The 14,136-nt window shown below is 42.2% G+C and overlaps 1 pseudogene; it reads right to left on the bottom strand.

The window, feature by feature from the left end:
* Positions 1-1,787: 1,787 nt before the first annotated feature.
* LOC145099783 (secreted RxLR effector protein 161 pseudogene) lies at positions 1,788-2,576 on the bottom strand (annotated as a pseudogene).
* Between the last annotated feature and the right edge of the window lie 11,560 nt (positions 2,577-14,136).

Here is a 14,136-nt window from a genome sequence, read left to right as displayed (position 1 = left end):
ATAAGATTCGAGTATTGGATTAAACCCACGCTCATCTGAATCACTTCATGGATTTTATCACGAGTGATTGTGAGATGATAATATCTTATATTCTTAAAACTAAGACATGTGAGTTGTAGTTTGCAAGTCAGTTGTGTTGGGTAATATATGCATTGAATACACTCAATAACTAGGCATCGGAAGAATCAAAACAACAAAACGATTTACCTAAGTATACATGCACCCTATGGATCTATGGCTTCATACTATTACTTCTACCCTATGAAATCCGAAAATACAAGGAAGAATACTAACCTCTTTAGCAGCTAATGACCTTCGAGCTTGACTCCTTGTGCGTGCCACCTTGTTTGGATGATGACGATCCAAACTAGAATCCCTCTCTTGGATCACACCCAGTGAACTCAAAAGAGTATAAACAAATATTAAACTAGGAGGGATGAACTAACAAAAACTTCTTCTACAATGAGGGAGAAAGAAGGTGGCGAATACTCAAACCAAAAAATAAGCAAGGAGGAATGAATCTCTATGCCCCTATTTATAGCCTTGGATACCTCCTAGGATTTATCCTTCCACCCATGTGGGATGGGATAGACTATGAACGAAATTCCTTTATTTTCGTCCAACCCCCTTCCTTCTAGGGTTCTGGAATGTTCCCTGATTAACCAACTATTGATTAACTCACATTCAACCCTTCTATTAATTAAATTGTTAATTAATTCCCAAATTGTTTTCTAATTAGTTTCTAATTAATTATTAAACCATAATAATTAATAAACAAATTAATCCTATTATTTGTTCCACTCAATTTTAAGTCTTGAGGGCAACCCAATAGGACCCTGCTATTAATAGAAATATCACCAAATAGTTAATGACCTTGGACATACTTCCAACAGTCTCCCACTTGGACAAGTCATCAACTATATATGGTCTTATATCCATCTAATAATCAGCAGAGAGAATGCCATCCAATGTATCTGCCGAACTCTGATCTAATCAGCTTCAGCCCTCAGATAAGTGATCAACTATTCCTTCATCCTCATGATATTTGTATGAATTCGAGATATGGATAATGGTCAATCTCACAATTCAATATTATGTTTCCCGATATAGATTTGCGATGACTACATTTGACTACTAAATCGAACACATCAATTCTAGTCAGCACCCGGCCAGGCTTTTAAGATGTCAGCACCAAATCATCGAGGGGCCCAAAGATATCGCTTCTCCTATTAAGGCAGAATGGATGAATAAACTTTGACTACATAGTCTTTGTCTATTTCATCATGTCACACATGAATACACCCATTATAACCACCAGTTACAGATAGCGTTGGAGTATACCAATGCATAACAGAATCTTAGAGCAAAGCCATACATGTATCTCGGTTTGAAGAACAGAAGATATTATCATCTTAGAATTACTTGTGACTTAATCCATGAAGTAATCTCTAAGTGCGGGTTGATCCAATACTTAAATCACTATTAAGTACTCATAAATGTTGACACAATCACTATGTCATGCTCAATCAAAATGGTCAATCCACCAACACTCATGACAGTCTTGAATCACTACTTACTTCCAAGAGTATGACCGACTGTGGGGGTTTGAGTAAATTAATACTCGGGAAGTGGGTTCTAAACATGCAAAAATGAAACACAGTATTAAATTAATATAAACGATAGCAACACCAGCACTTTATTAAGTCTCCACAAAATAAACACCAATTCTATTACAAATTCATACTGCTAAATGTTTCAATATTTTCTCAAACTAAACAACTAAACAATTACACCATATCTTCAGAAAATCTAATGCCTATAGATCTAGTATGACTATCATGCTTGATCCATGATAATGGTTTAGTGAACGGATCGGTTGGATTCTCCTCTGACGACACTCTGCTCACGAAAATATCCCCATCCTCGACTCGATGTCTCACATAGTGGAACTTTCTAAGTATATGTCTTGAGTTACCATGGTCTTTGGGTTCTTTAGTCAAAGCGGCTGCACCCTCATTGTCACACAAGATTTCCAAGGGATCCTTGATGCTCAGAACGACACCAATATCATCAATGAAATTATTCAGCCATGTAGCTTCTTTCGCAGCTTCACTAGCCGCTATATACTCTGACTCGCACGTAGAGTCTGCCATTGTTGAATGCTTGGAACTTTTCCAAGTGATCGCTCCTCCATTGAGCAAGAATACCCATCCCGACTGCGAACATGAGTTGTCCCTATCAGTCTGGAAACTAGCATCTGTATAACCTGCAAATCTCAACTCATCCTTACCCCCATATACCAATAACATATCCTTTGTTCTTCTTAGGTATTTCAAAATGTTCTTCACTGTCGTCCAATGACTTTCTCCTGCGTTCTCCTGAAAATGATTCACCATGCTCAGAGCAAATGAGACGTCAGGAAGAGTACATGTCTTGGCATACATGATCGATCCTATAGCAGAAACATACGGGACTCGGCTCATTCTTTCTTGTTCATCACTAGAACTAGGACATTGAGTCTTACTCAATTTCGTGCCATGTTGCATAGGTAGATAACCTTTCTTGGAGTCCTGCATCTTGAATTTCTTCAAGATCTTATCTAAGTATGTACTTTGGCTCAGTCCTATTAGACTTTTTGATCTATCTATATAGATCCTTATACCAAGTATGTATGTAGCTTTTCCTAGATCTTTCATAGCGAAACAACTCCCAAGCCACATCTTAACACCTTGCAACATCGAGATATCGTTTCCTATAAGGAGTATGTCATCCACATACAACACTAGGAAGACTACATTACTCCCACTAGCTTTGATATATACGTAGGACTCTCCTTCACTTCTTGAAAAACCAAACTCCTTGATCTTTTCATGAAATCAAAGGTTCCAGCTGTGAGACGCTTGTTTTAGTCCATATATGGACCTTTCAGGTTGTGCCATGTACACTTCCTCTGTGAGTTTTCCATTAAGGAAAGCGGTCTTCATCTCCATTTTCCATACTTCATAATCATGAAAAGCTGCTATGGCAAGTAATATCCTAGTAGACTTGATCTTGGCTACTGGTGAAAAAGTTTCCTCATAATCAATTCCTTGAGTCTGAGTGTAACCCTTTGCAACCAACCTAGCCTTGAACATGTGAACATTCCCATCCATGCATGTCTTCTTTTTGAATATCCATTTGCACCCAACAATTTTAGTGTCAGGTGCAGGATCAACCAAATTCCAAACTTGGTTGTCACGCATAGACTAAAATCTCACTCTCTATGCTTTCCTTCCACTTGGCAGCCTCAGTGTCTGCCATCGCTTTCTTATAGTTGGATGGTTCATCTTTATCAACCAGTGTACGATAACTGATCAATACATCTCCTTCTGTGCTCACATGGAAACCATAGAACTCGAGAGGATAACGAACTCTATTGGATCTGCGAAGGGAAGGTGGAGATATATCATTTTGCTCAACAGGTTGCTCATCCCCGGGTTAAGGTTCCTCAACGGGTTGTTGCACCTCAGGTTGAGTGCTAGTGTCTACTAAAGGTTCTTCTTCATTTTTCTATTGAAGCTCTTCAAGGTCTATGTGGCTTCCACTGTCCTCTATGGAAATGAGATCCCTCTCAAGGAAGATTCCCCTCGAGCAACAAACACTTTGTTTTCCGAAGGCTTGTAGAACAAGGATCCAAACGAATTTTGTGGATAACCAATGAAGTAACACTTCTCTGATCGGGGTTCGAGCTTATCATTCGCCTCACGAAAAACAAAAGTTTCACATCCCCAAACCTTTATGTGTGCTAGAGAAGGATGTGTCCCACTCCACATTTCATAGGGTGTTTTAGAAACCTTCTTAGTATGTACGAGGTTTAAGATGTGGGCGGCTGTCTCTAAGGCATACCCCCAAAAAGATATTGGAAGTGTAGCGCGACTCATCATAGATCGAACCATGTCTAACAATGTTCAATTTCTCCTTTCAGCTACACCTTTCAACTGTGGTGTTCTGGGAGGAGAAAATTGTGAAACTATTCCATAATTCTTTAAATGATCGTAGAATTCAAGACTTAAATATTCTCCGCCACTGTCGGATCGGAGCATCTTGATCTTTCTGCCCAATTGGTTCTCTACTTCATTTTGAAACTCTTTGAACACCTCAAATGTTTCTGACTTATGGTTTATTAGATAGTGATGAGATTAAAAAGCTTTAATCTATGAAGATCGATTAGATCTTGAACAAGTATATGAATATAAAACAGTAAGAATGCAATAATAAGAACAAGACAAGATTGAATCAAACGAGTCGAATGATTAAAATAAAATCCTCAGAAGAGCTCGATTAAGAACATCAACTGTAGAGGATTGGTAGGTTACAAGAACGATTAAAGAAACCTTGAAATTACTATCGTTAAGCTCTCTATCTCGTTGTTTTCTAAAACGTTAACCTAATATGCATGCAAGCATTAACTTATATACAATACATAAAAGGCTCTCGGTTGGACAGGCTAAAACCGGAGTGTACATGGCTAAACTAACGAGCCCAAAAGACGCAACATCAAAACAATCTTCAGCCCAACAATCTCCCCCTTTGCGTCAATTTGGAGCGAGACCTTTACTTCTTACTTGGACCGGCAGCTGAAGCTGGCACCTTCTTCTTCACGGTGTTAAACAGACACTTGGTTATGGAGAGGATGGTCTGTCTAAACCGGATGTACCAATTGATCATATCATTGAAGTACTTGATGTCATCAGCCGAATTCTCTTTACACCGCTTGATAATTGATAAGACGTGTTCCAAGCAAGCTGTGGTGTAAAGGTGTTTGTCAGCTAAAGCGAAGAGACATTTCTGTCCTTCGGCTCTAGTGAACATCACTGAGTTTCGCCTCGGATCAATCTTACCCATTTGCATTTGATTTAGATCACTGGCCGATCCCACAGGTGCTATCTTCGGTTTCTTTTTGAAAACTGTGGCGACCTCTTGATCCATTAGGGCAACCTCCATGATATAGCAGGCCAACATCCTTTTGACATGGTCTATGATGGGACCATATTCGGTTTCATCAGTCAAGAGGATATTGTATAAGACAATCCAATCATGAGGATTTAGATTGGGTAGATCCGCCAGGGAGATAATGTGAGCAGTTCTTGCAGATCCTCGAATGAGCTTGAACTTGACGTTTGTGAATCTCCCCACGGCATAAGGCTTCAGCACCCGAACGTTTACAATCTTCTGGGCGCTCCAGGTAAGGTATTGAGGGAGAGCGGCCTCTAGGTAGAAGTCAATGAGCTCCCTGTTAAGCTCATCGTTCGGATGCGGGACTTCAAAAATATTAGAGAAGGCGTGGAAGATGAACGCCTTTCGAGTCAGTGGCATATTAAACTGCGAGTCGACAGTGTTGTTGCAGTCGAATGATATAACCGGCTCTAGCCATAATATGCTTGGAGTTTCTATGGCCTCTTTTATCATACGATCCCTGGTCCAGGCAGGGAAGAGCATCTTTCGGCTCTCAAGGAGATCGTGGGCTTCTTTTTGCTTGCGTTCGGCTTTTTCAGCCTCACGCGCCACACGACTGGCATCGCCTTCAGCATTGCGACTATTCTTTCTTTTTAACAGGTCAGCAATGGTCTCCTTGTCTTCATCTTCATCTTCATCTTCATCTCCTCCCTCAGCTATGTTTTTGCCCTTGTTCTTCACACCCGAACCCGAAGCATGACCAGTTGAAGGTGGTTCGGTTGTGTGAGTAGCTTTGGAGGAAGGAGGTGGTTTCGATCCGGCATCTCCCCCTTGTTTCGGAATGGACACGAAACTCAGTAGGCCTTCAATTTTGCTTAAAAGGTCCATGGCCGGAGCGAGTTTTTCAGCGAGGGTACGCCTCACCGAATGGTTTAGGATGGGGTCATGTGCTTCCAGGATGTTAGATAACGCTGCGTGGACATCCGAAACACACGTCTTTACCACCTCCCTTTCGGATCGAAGAGCTTCCAATTGTTGTTGAGAGTTGGAAAGTTGCGTGCTCTTGACCTTAAGGGCGGTTGTCTTACTCGCCAAGACGTCCATCAGAGAATTTTCAGCTGCAAGATCCTCTTGTAGCTTTGCCAGGCGGGCATCGATGGAGGCACGAAGTGCCGAGTTGTCGTCGCTGATATGTTGGCGGAGTGTAGCGAACGAAGACAGCTCCGTTGAGACAAACTTGGTCAATTGTTGAACAATCGGTTCCAGAGTTGTCTTAGTGGCGTCGGCGCTTTCCTGCAAGGATTTCAGCAGGACAGAAGCGTCGGAGAATAGTTTATCGACTTTTTCGGTCGCTGCCTCACAGGCGCGGGTGGAGGCATCGATTGCAGCAGATGCTGAGGCCACCGAATCATGTTGAGCCCTTGAAAAGGCGTCAACAATCTTCTGAAGGGCAGCTTCAGAAAGAGATGATTGATGGTTGGTGGAGGAGGCGAGAAGTAGATCAACCTTCTCGTTTAGCTCTCGGAGATGCTTCTTTGTCACTGGAGCATCATCCTCCTCGTCACTCTGAACTTGAAACGGACTATAGTAGACCGAATCAAAGTTCATGTGATCACCACCAAGGTATTGGTTGTCGCCATCGGAGGCGTCTTCTGGAGATGGAGGGGGTGGTGAAGCTGGGGGTGTTGTGGGTTTTGTGGGTTCAGGTTGTGAGGGAGTAGGATTTGTTTCGGGTGGTGGTTGAGTATGGGTTTCGGTTTGTGGTGGTTCGGTTACTGGAGGGGTTTCGGTAACTGGTGGTGTTTCGGTGGACGTGGTGAATATAGGTGGTGGTATAGGGAAAGAGGTTGGGGGAATAGTGGGGTTTATGGTGGGAATGGAAATAGGAATAGTTGGTGGAGGTGAAGGAACTGGAGATTGATGAAGTTCCATTTCTGGGGTTGGGGACCGAGGTGGTGTGTTGCCTCGTTGAGGAGATTCGTCTCCTTGAGATCCTTCAGAGTCCGAACTTCCACCCTCAGATTCACTTGAAGAGGAGGGAATAACTAGCTTTCGCTTCTGTTGGGTCTTCCTTCTCTTCGGCTGTGGAGATGAAGCAGCCTTCGGTTGTTTCCGCTTTTTGGGAAAAGGGCCCTTTGGTGCTTTGGCCGCTTGCTTCCCTTTTTCACCCTTTTTGCCCCTGGCCACCGGTTTGTCGGCATCATGAATCGATCTTAGCATGTCCGGTGTCAGTTCCCTGGGACCAGTTGGCCTAAACTCCTTGATCGTCTTGATCAGCCTGCTGTCGGAGGGCACATCTGCATACATTGTCTCCGGGATGGAGCCAATGAAGGAAAACTTCGATGCATCTGAGACAATGATCTTCTTGGTATGGAACGTACCAATAGAAGACATCGATGCACCATCAGCAGTAGGAACATTGAACTTGTCCATGGCCCATCTTGTAATCAAGATCCAGAACCGGGCCAACGACACCTCCGAGTGTCGGGATGAGGAAGAGAGGCTCTGAATCAGCTGTTGCCATAGGACAAACCCATAGTCCAGGTTTATCCCGTTGTACACCCCATACATTATCGATAGGAAAAGACGACTTGCACCGTCAGATCCTGAGCTCCTCTCTGACAGTCCCTTGAAAAGAACTGTAAATAGACCATTCCACTGGGGCGGCAGGCATGACTTCTTAAACTTAGCGACAGAGGTGAGAACCTCTGTGTATCCCATGTCGTAAAACATGTTGAACAGCATCCCAACCGGAATAGTCTCCGGATGAACTCGTGAAGGGTCAACAGCAAACCCTAGCATAGTGCAGAACCTTTGTCGTGAAACTGAGGTCTTGTGTTCTGCAAGCTCGAAAAATACCCGGTCAACGGCCTTGTCGTAGTAAGCTGTTGCGTAGACCTGCGATAGGGCCACCATTGGTACAGTTTCAATTCTGGATAGTGCAGGTGCAATCTGGGAGTACTTCAGGCATTCAATGACCGGCGACATGTAGGAATCGTACACCAGTGGGTTAAGATCGATAACCAGACATTGTTGTGGGCGAATGGGGAGGATCTGTGAGGTAGCATGGACGGAAGATGATTCAGCCATTGTTGCAGTTGTGGAGAAGATGATGAACAGGAGACGGTTTGGGAGTTTTTGTGCTTTGGAAATTATGTAGGCAGTAAAGAGGTAAAAGGTGGTGCAGACGGCTTTTTATAGTGGGTAATAGGAGAGAGAAAAATCATTTCAAATCTCTTATGGAAATACGAAGCGGGTTTTTTGAGTGACTGATTGGTGACAGTTGGGGCGTGCGATGATCACGTAGGAGAGAGAGTGTCAGTTTCCTAGGATTACGCCGCCCAATAAGCGCCGGTTCAGAGAGAGGAACCGTTTCCATTTCCACACGCGCCTTTAATGCCAGAGTGATGACGCTTCAATATCGCACACGCGTCCTTAAGTGTCAAGAAAAGCGCGGCCGTTTCAAATTCACGCGCCGTCCTTTTTACCGTCGTTTGAATTTTTATCCTTTTAACTCCCGCCGAGTCAGCAATCTTTCGTCTTATCCCTTTTAAACGGCATTTTAGAATTAATGACCCACGTGGATAGTTTTTGACCCCAACTTCATTATTGACCATCCAGTAATAATCCAGCCTATAAATAATTAGTAACGGAATTTTGGAAAATCAAGGATTTTCGTGCAAAGAGTGTAAAAGAAAAAGAAATAAAGAAACTCTTTTAAGGATATTCTGTGATGTCAATAATGACACGAAACTGATGATCCCGGGCACGAATCTCTTCCTTCAAGATCAAGAGAGACCTCAAAGTGTTGGTGTGGAATCCCGTTGAATTACGATCAAACATTTATTAATAAATGTTGAAAGGCTTCTTTTAATAAGGCTAAATAAGGGTAGTTTCGCTTTGATTCATCAATTCTATTTTTGATATAAGAAAGAAAGTGAACAAAGTACTTGTGAGACCCGTGTAGTCTGTTGAACAAGTAGGTAGGAATTCATTTTGTATTGGCTTGGATAAGTATAAAATCTCAGATAAAATTTAAAACTGGATCCCTTGGGAAGAAATGTTATGGTGTGTAACAATTTTATAGGAATCACGCAAAAGAAAATTTGAGATTTCATTAAGGTACATTCGTCAATTCATTGGTGAAAGCTTGAGCAAATTAATTGTTCACCGTCAATTCTTTGGTGTTGAATTTTGGGTTTCACTCAGCTCGTAGTGGCACGAAACTAAGATCATAAACACAGATGTTGTGTAACCATAAACCTCAGCGGTAGTTTCTGAGAGTCTCAAGGGTTACGATAATGAAACGAATGTAGTGGAGAAGAGTTATGGAGATGGTGTAAGAAAATATAGTACCTCTGCTGCGAAAATAAGGACCAAGCAGGAAACTCTTAACTTATGTGAGAAAAGAGTGAGGTAGCTCACGATTAGAATAAATGTATTAGCCTTATTGAGAAGACAAGGTTTGTGTATACCGGGTCATGAAGGCTATTATTCAAAATCTTTTGAGGCTTGGGACACATACAGCAGCATGCTTCTAGGGACACTTAAGTAAGTCATCAAATATATCCCCATAAACGAATGAGCACACAAAAATAAATAAAATATTTTTGGAGTTTTTGAAATTTATAATAAAAGAAAATAATAAAAAAATTAGAAGAAAGAAAAAAATAAGACTTAAAAAAAACTTTGAAAAAGATTTATGAAAAACCGAACCCGAACGTTCGGTTGGTTTCGGTTCTAGAAAATTTTCAAAAACCGAACCCGAGCGTTAGGTTGGTTTCAGTTCTAGAAAATTTTGAAAAACCGAACCCGAACCTTCGGTTGGTTTCGGTTCCACAAAATTTTGAAAAACCGAACCCGCAACTTCGGTAGGTTCCGGTTTTGGAAAATTTTGATAAACTAAGGAATTTAGATATACAAGAGATAAATACTTTTAACACAAAGAAAAACAAAATTGTACAAGAAATATACAACACAGAAAAACTACCTTTGAAGTAATGAGCGAGTCAGACGGTTGAACCGAATCCGAACGTTCGGTTGGTTTCGCTTCTTACGTTTGAGGTTTAGAGGTAGTGTGAGGTACAGACTCTGATTCCATCATACCTAGCCCTTGCAATATTTTATTGAATGATGCTTCAGGAAGAGCTTTGGTAAAGACGTCAGCCAGTTGATCAGTGGTTCTTACGAAGCGAACTTCGATGTTCCCATCTTCCACGTGATCTTTGATGAAGTGATACCTCAGTGCTATATGTTTGGTTTTAGAGTGTTGCACTGGGTTATGACAGATCCTAATTGCACTTTCAGAGTCACAATATAGTGGGATCTTCTTCATATTGAGTCCATAGTCTCGAAGTTGACTCTGGATCCAAATCACTTGTGATGTGCAGGATGCAGCGGCAATATACTCCGCTTCGGCAGTAGACAACGACACACACGTTTGTTTCTTGGATTGCCAGCTGACCAACTTCCCGTCAAGAAATTGACAGCCACCAGTTGTGCTTTTACGATCGAGTCCACATCCTCCAAGGTCAGCATCAGAATAGGCTTGAACGATGAAGCCTGAATAGGATGGATACCATAGACCTAAGGAGGTGGTTCGCTTGAGATAGCGTAAGATGTTCTTCACTGCAAGCATATGAGGTTCGCGTGGGTTCGCCTGAAATCGAGCACAATAACACACAGAAAACATGATATCAGGCCTGCTAGCAGTTAGATACATCAGTGAGCCTATCATTTGACGATAGAGCGTGATATCGACAGCCGGTTTGTCTAGAGATGGGGTAAGCTTGGTGCCGAATGCCATTGGGACTTTGACTTTTGAGTCTCCCATCATGCCAAACTTCGCTAGGAGAGTCTTTGTGTAAGCTTCCTGATTGATAAAGATGCCTTCGGGTCCCTGTCTTATGTTTAAACCAAGGAAAAAGTTAATAGGAACCATTGAGCTCATTTCAAACTTAGTCTCCATCAACTTTCTGAATTCAGCTGTTAAGCTGGGATTCGTGGAGCCAAAGATGATGTCATCGACATAAATTTGAACTATCATAAGGTGGTTACCTTCCTTTTTGCGAAAGAAGGTTGGGTCAACCGAACCTTGTTTAAATTTAGACATCTTTAAAAATTTTGTAAGCGTTTCATACCAGGCTCTCGGAGCTTGTTTAAGGTCGTACACAGCTTTATCCAGAATATAGCAATGATTTGGATACTTTTCGTTCACGAACCCAGGAGGTTGCTCCACAAACACAGTTTCTTCGAGTTCTCTATTGAGAAATGCACACTTGACATCCATTTGGAAAACCTCAAAATTTTTGTGAGCAGCATAGGCCAGGAATATTCTAACAGATTCTAGCCTAGCCACTGGAGTGAAAGTCTCTTCATAGTCTATCCCTTCCTCCTGACAGTATCCCTTGACTACCAGACGAGCCTTGTTCCTAATGACATTACCTTCCTTGTCCATTTTGTTCCTAAAAACCCATTTGAGACCAACAACCGAAGCATCTGGAGGAGTTGGAATGAGGCGCCAGACTTTGTTCCTTTCAAATTCGTTCAGTTCGTCTTGCATTGCTTAAACCCAATCAGAGTGATCGAGGGCAGTGTTAACTGTCTTCGGTTCAACTTTTGATACGAATGAGTTAAACATACAAAACTCAACCTTTGAAAATAAGGATGTCTGTTTTGCCTTCAGTTGAGATCGGGTCAGAACCTTTTCAGATACATCACCAACTACTTGAGAGATAGGATGATCTCTGGTCCATTTGGTAAGAGGCGGGTAATTCGGATCAAAGGTTGGGTCTAGTTCAGCATTGATCATTTCTTCTGGCTCAGATTGGCTATCGTAATCAAGAGTCATATCGTCATGCTCCCCCTCAATTGATGAGTCTTGAGAAACATGAGGTTCAGGGGTTTCTTGTGGTGCTGGACTTTCAGGCGTTGAAGCACCTTCGTTTGGAGAGGCATCTTCGGTTGGTGAGGCACCTTCGGTTGGTGAAGGACCTTCGGTTGAAGTTGTAGAGCTTGGATCCCCCTGGACTTGTGAGCTTGGCTCCCCCTCGACATGAGAACTTGGCTCCCCCTCGACTGAAGCATTGTTGGATGGAGATTCATCAGTGAGCGATTCTCCTTCATGCATTCTTCTTGCAGCATCTTCGACAATCTGCTTCATATGATCAACTTTGTTGTCAGCTGCACCTGCTTCTGAGAGAGAAGCTTTTTCCGGTTCGTCAAAGAGTTCCAGAAATTTCTCGTATAAATTGGCGATCGAGACTGTGACTTGGCCAGTTTGAGGAAAGATTTCCCCGGCAGTGTCTTCATTAGCCTATAGCTTCTTGACATAGCTATCGTCAAAGGTCACGTAGTATGTCTCTTCAATCCTTCTTGAACGCTTGTTTAGGACCCTGTACGCCTTGGATGTGAGTGAGTAACCCAGAAAAATTCCCTCATCGGCTTTGATATCAAACTTGTTGTGGTGTTCTTTAGAGTTAAAGATGAAACACCTTGAGCCAAACACGTGGAAAAATTTCACATTGGGCTTTCTGTTGTTTAATATCTCATATGGTGTGAGCGTGAATCGCTTGGTGAGATAGGACCTGTTCTGTGTAAAACAAGCAGCAGAAATAGCGTCAGCCCAAAAATAAAGAGGTAAGGAAGCGAAACTTAGCATAATTCGGGCAGCTTCACACAAAGATCGGTTTCGTCTTTCGACTATTCCGTTCTATTGTGGTGTGTAAGCAGCTGAGAAATTGTGACTGATTCCCTTTTCTGCAAGAAACTCTTCAAACTCCCTGTTCTTGAATTCAAGACCATTGTCGCTCCTGATGTTACGAACGACCTTCTTGAGCTGAACTTCAATTTGCTTGATAAACACTTTCAGCTTTTGAGTCGCTTCAGATTTGAGCTTCAGATTTGAGCTTTACAGATGGGTGACTTTGACGACTCTGCTTCCCCATTTCGCATGCAGCACACAAATGCTCTCTGTCGAACTTGAGCAATGGAAGACCCCTAACATGACCTCCAGTGACAAGTCGGTTGATATCTTTGAAATTGAGATGAGAGAGTCTTCGGTGCCACAACCAGCTTTCGTCGGATTGAGCTTTTGATAACAGGCATATGGTTGGGTTTCCTTTGATGGGTTTCATGTTTAGAGGAAACATTTCACCCTTTCGCTCTGACTTGAGAATCACTCTCTTTGTCTTTTTCTCTATGATTTCAGAACCTTCATCATCGAATGAGACTTTGAGACCTGTACCTCCAACAAGTTGAGATACACTGATGAGGTTGTGTTGGAGTCCTTCCACATAAGCCACCTTCCTTATAGTAAAGTCCCCATTTGTTATCATCCCGAATCCCTTTATGGTGCCGAAAGAGTTATTTCCAAACTTGACGTTGCCACCATTTGCAAGAGATCTATATTCCCTGAGCTCCTCTTTTCTCCCTGTCATGTGACGCGAGCAGCCACTATCGATGTACCATTCTTCGTCAAACTGCTCGTCACTTATAACCTGCAAGAATTAAGCAGATTTAGGAACCCAAAGTTTCTTGGGTCCATGTGAGCTTTTCATGGGAACGGGAATAGTAAGAGAGATGTCAACTAGATATGTTCGTTTTATTAGGGTTGTTTCATCTTTCTTTTTAATGGTAAAGACTTTTATTTTATTAGGATTGGATGTGTTCGTTTTGGACTCTGGTTTGGATTCATTGACCTTCTGCTTTCCCTTTTGTTCAGCTGATGAATGAGATTTTTGAGAACGAACAGAATTAGCTTTAGAGCAAGATGGAGATGAATCGGTGAAAGTAGAAGAATTAGAAGAATGAGAAGAATTAGAATGAGAGGATTTGGATGGAGAGGATTTCCTGGCTGGTGACTCTAGGTGACCCTTTTGCTTTTGATCATTGGAGGGACTGACCTTAGAGTCTTGTTCTCTTTTGACTTCAGAACCGAACCTCTGCGTTCGGTTGGAGTTGTTCTTGGAACCGAACCTTTGGTTTCGGTTGAAGTCTTTTTCAGAACCGAACCTTTGCCTTCGGTTAGTATTTTCTTGTGAACCGAACCTTGGCTTTCGGTTGTTGGAACTGTCAGGCTTTCTTATAGGATTGTTTTCATACTTCAGATTCTTGTCTTGGTGTGAGTAGTATGCATTTTGGGAGTGCCAGAATTGTTTCCTTTCAGAAAGGTTTTTCCTGTATCTTTGGTTCCTTTCTATC

Source organism: Lactuca serriola, chromosome 4, assembly GCF_051521515.1.
Source record: "Lactuca serriola cultivar US96UC23 chromosome 4, Lser_US96UC23_V15, whole genome shotgun sequence".
NCBI classification, from domain to species: domain Eukaryota; kingdom Viridiplantae; phylum Streptophyta; class Magnoliopsida; order Asterales; family Asteraceae; genus Lactuca; species Lactuca serriola.
Note: the sequence above shows the minus strand (reverse complement) of the source record. Positions and strands in the feature narration are given on the sequence as shown.